At 41.0% G+C, this 3,502-nt stretch overlaps 1 pseudogene; it reads right to left on the bottom strand.

Annotated features, from left to right (window-relative positions):
- The window catches only part of LOC116560757, a 5,692-nt pseudogene extending 4,444 nt beyond the window's left edge, over positions 1 to 1,248 (bottom strand).
- Positions 1,249 to 3,502: the final 2,254 nt, after the last annotated feature.

Raw genomic sequence — 3,502 nt, 5'->3', positions numbered from 1 at the left:
TTCCCTCCTTCCTTCCTTCCTTCCTTCCTTCCTTCCTTTCTTTCTTCTCTCTCTCTCTCTCTCTCTCTTTCTCTCTTTCTTTCTGAAGGAGTCTTGCTTTGTCACCAGGCGCCAGGCTGGAGTGCAGTGGCGCAATCTCAGCTCACTGCAACCTCAGTCTCCTGGGTTCAAGCAATTCTCCTGCCTCAGCCTCCCGAGTAGCTGGGACTACAAGCATGCGCCACCATGCACAGCTAATTTTTGTATTTTTAGTAGAGACAGGGTTTCGCCATGTTGGCCAGGATGGTCTCAATCTAATGACCGCGTGATCTGCCTGCCTCGGCCTCCCAAAGTGTTGGGATTACAGGTGTAAGCCACCGCGCTGGGCCAAGTACATAATTTCTTATGGCACAGGTAGTCTTTTGGCCAAATCGTAAGACAGAAGAATGTCCTCCTGGCAGCCCACTGAGGTAGGGAGAAAATGACAGAGCTGAGAATCAGGTTGGGACAGGTATGAGGATAATACTGTGCTTGGGGTTTGTACCGCAAAAACAGGTAGGGAGGAATAAAGGCAGCCAGAAACAAGAATTTAGTGCAATACTGGGAAACAGAAAGCAACAGGACAGGAGTCGTGGGATTTCTATATAAGCAGAGAGAGCTATCTACAGCTTCGCTTTACAATATGGTAAGTGAAGAGGTAAAGCAAAGAGAAACAACAATGCAGAGGAATAGAAGCAGCAAAATTCCTTGAATTAGAAAAAGAACTCAAATCTAAAGGAAGTCTTAAAAACGTTTTCAAGAATTACTTTTTTAGAGACGTGTCTCTCAAAATATGTTCGCCTTGGCAGTTAACAAGCATGGAATCCCCAAAAAGGATGAATGCAAAGCACCTGAGTACATACATGCGTACATATGAAATCAGAGGAAAATAAGTAGAGGTCAGATGCCTATTGTAAAATATTAACCTATAATTGAATCTTAAAATTTACCTATTTATAGGTAGTTTGGGTGAAATCATACAAGTCACTTTGTGTGGGGAAGAGCTAGCATTTACTAGGAGAAAGAAACCACTTCATTTTGTGTTTGCAATTTCATTTAAACTTTGAAAGAATGCTGATTCTGCATCTAAATCGCAGGACTAAAAACAGCTTTCCTAAGCACCTCACATCTATGTGAGTCAGCCTTGGATCATACTTCCACTTCTTTGGCTGACTCCTCTCCGGGGGACTCCTTCTCACCACAAGTTGACTTTGGGTCTGGACACAGCATTGTTGCAACAAGAATGTAAACTAGAGCAACTGCTGTGCTTTGAATCCTGACTCAGCCACTTATGCTTCCTAGGACTCGCAGCATGTTAGTTACCTCTCCTGCACTTCAGTTTTTGCATCTGTAGAGTGAGGTGATAGAGCCTGCCTCATAGGAATAGAGCGAGGTTCAAATAAGATAGTGAATGTCCAGCACTTTTTTGGAGTTCGCAGGACTGCCATCGTGGACAGGGGCATCGTGCAGCATTATATTACAAGCACATAGTAAGCACTCCGAAAGAAGTGACTGCGATTCAAACAAAGCAAACTGGATATTTTTGACAATATTTATTGGCTACATATGACATTATTATATCTCCTTCCACAAAAAAATGCAAGAAATCTTCGCATCCCACCGAAAAATTGCTAAAATGGGAATTTCTTATCATTATAATTCTTCATTTCGACTGTTTTATCATATCCTAGACAATGAGGGATTTAGTTTATTTTCTTAAGCTATTCTAGTAAAAGCTTCACATACAAATGTTCAGTTTCTCTCACAGCTAATATTTTTTCAATAAATGACCGAATACTTCTTTTATAAAATACAGTTAGAATCTGTCTTTGCCTGGCTTCTCATAAGTAGTCGCAATTTTTGCTCCACATTCACTGAAGTTCATACAAAAACTTGTCAGAAAACCAACAATCTAACCATAGTAAGGTATGTATGTATATTTTAAAGTCATGTAGATTTTACAAAAATTTCAACCCCTCTTAAGGTAAACTTTTATAAAATAAATTCCGGGCTGAGCACAGTGACTCATGCCTGGAATCCCAACACTTTGGGAGGCTGAGGAGGGCAGATCACTTGAGCCCAGGAGTTCGAGATCACCCTGGGCAACATAGGGAGGCCCTGTTTCTACAGATATACAAAAATTAGCCAGGCATGGTGGTGCGTGACTGTAGTCACAGGTATTTGGGAGGCTAAGGATGGAAGAATGCTTGAGCCCAGGAAGCTGAGGTTGCTGTGAGCCTTGATCACTCCACTGCACTCCAGCCAGGGCAAGGAGAATGAGACTCTGTTTCGAACACGCATGCACACACGCACGCGCGCGCACACACACACCCCACACTCTCTCTCTCTCTTAAATTACTTTTACCCCTTTAAGATATCCCTGCAATTGCAACCTCTTTCTTCTGTCTTTCCCACGCAGTTGTATCCAATCCTTCCTATTTTGCACAGATTCTCTCCTTAGTTTAAATTATCTACTCACAAAAACAAACTCTAAAATTAGCTGATTTTTAAGAAACACCACTGAGATAACAGATCGGCTGAAAGAATGAGCTGAGTTCCTTGTTTCTCAAACGTTGCATTCTTGTTCTCACCCTGAAAGAGGTCACCTACTCCAGTGAAATTCTTGTCAGAAAGAGTTTCAATGCTTTGGAGATACTTGAAGCTACCTAGTTGCACATTTTGACCACTCCGCGCTCTTTCCCTCTACCTTAGTATTCTTCCAGACTAAAGTAGCCTCAGAGTGGTGCTAGCAGGTCTTCCATGGCATCTTTGCAACCCTCTGTCCCTACCCTCCCAGCAGCCAGCACAGACCGAGGCAGCAGTATTCAAATAGGATGAAACGATGTTCATAGCTTGTTTGAATTTTAAGTGTCTTTCTTTATGCAGTTGCTTTGTTGTTTATATTGTCATAGAATAAATAGTAAGGTGGTTTATTTTTGTTTCTTTTGAAAAGTGCATAGCTGATTTAATGTATATTAATATTTCATGATATATTCTCTGACAAGGCGCTCTCTCTATATATATGTGTGTGTGTGCATGCGTGTGTGTGTGTGTGTGTATGTGTGTTTGTGTATATATATTCCCTCTTTCTTTTCTGTCATGTCAAGAAGTTACTTTGCGATCTTAGTATAGGGGAGAGGTCACAATGTCATGTTTCTTAAGGCTTTGATGCTGTCTCATTATTTGTACCCAGACAACATATACTTTTTTCCAGAAACCTGTGCAAATGTAGGCTCCTTTATGAACCCTTCCTGAGACAAGTTAATCACAGCCTCTTCTGAATTGCTTCTATTGTTTGCTCCTCACAGGTATTCCATGTTGTTCTAATATAAAGTTTCTTCTCCTTGACTCTTACAGACGTACTGTTGCCTAGAAAACTATCTGCCACATAGAATATGAAATACTTATGTTAATTGAATGTATTGAAGCCAATGAGGCAGATTACTGGTTTGATTTTTCAGATATTAATTTTGATAACCAGTGG

The sequence above is a fragment of the Sapajus apella genome, unplaced genomic scaffold, assembly GCF_009761245.1.
Source record: "Sapajus apella isolate SASKATOON/1434 unplaced genomic scaffold, GSC_monkey_1.0 scaffold27, whole genome shotgun sequence".
NCBI classification, from domain to species: domain Eukaryota; kingdom Metazoa; phylum Chordata; class Mammalia; order Primates; family Cebidae; genus Sapajus; species Sapajus apella.
This window is presented reverse-complemented; position numbering and strand designations above follow the sequence as displayed.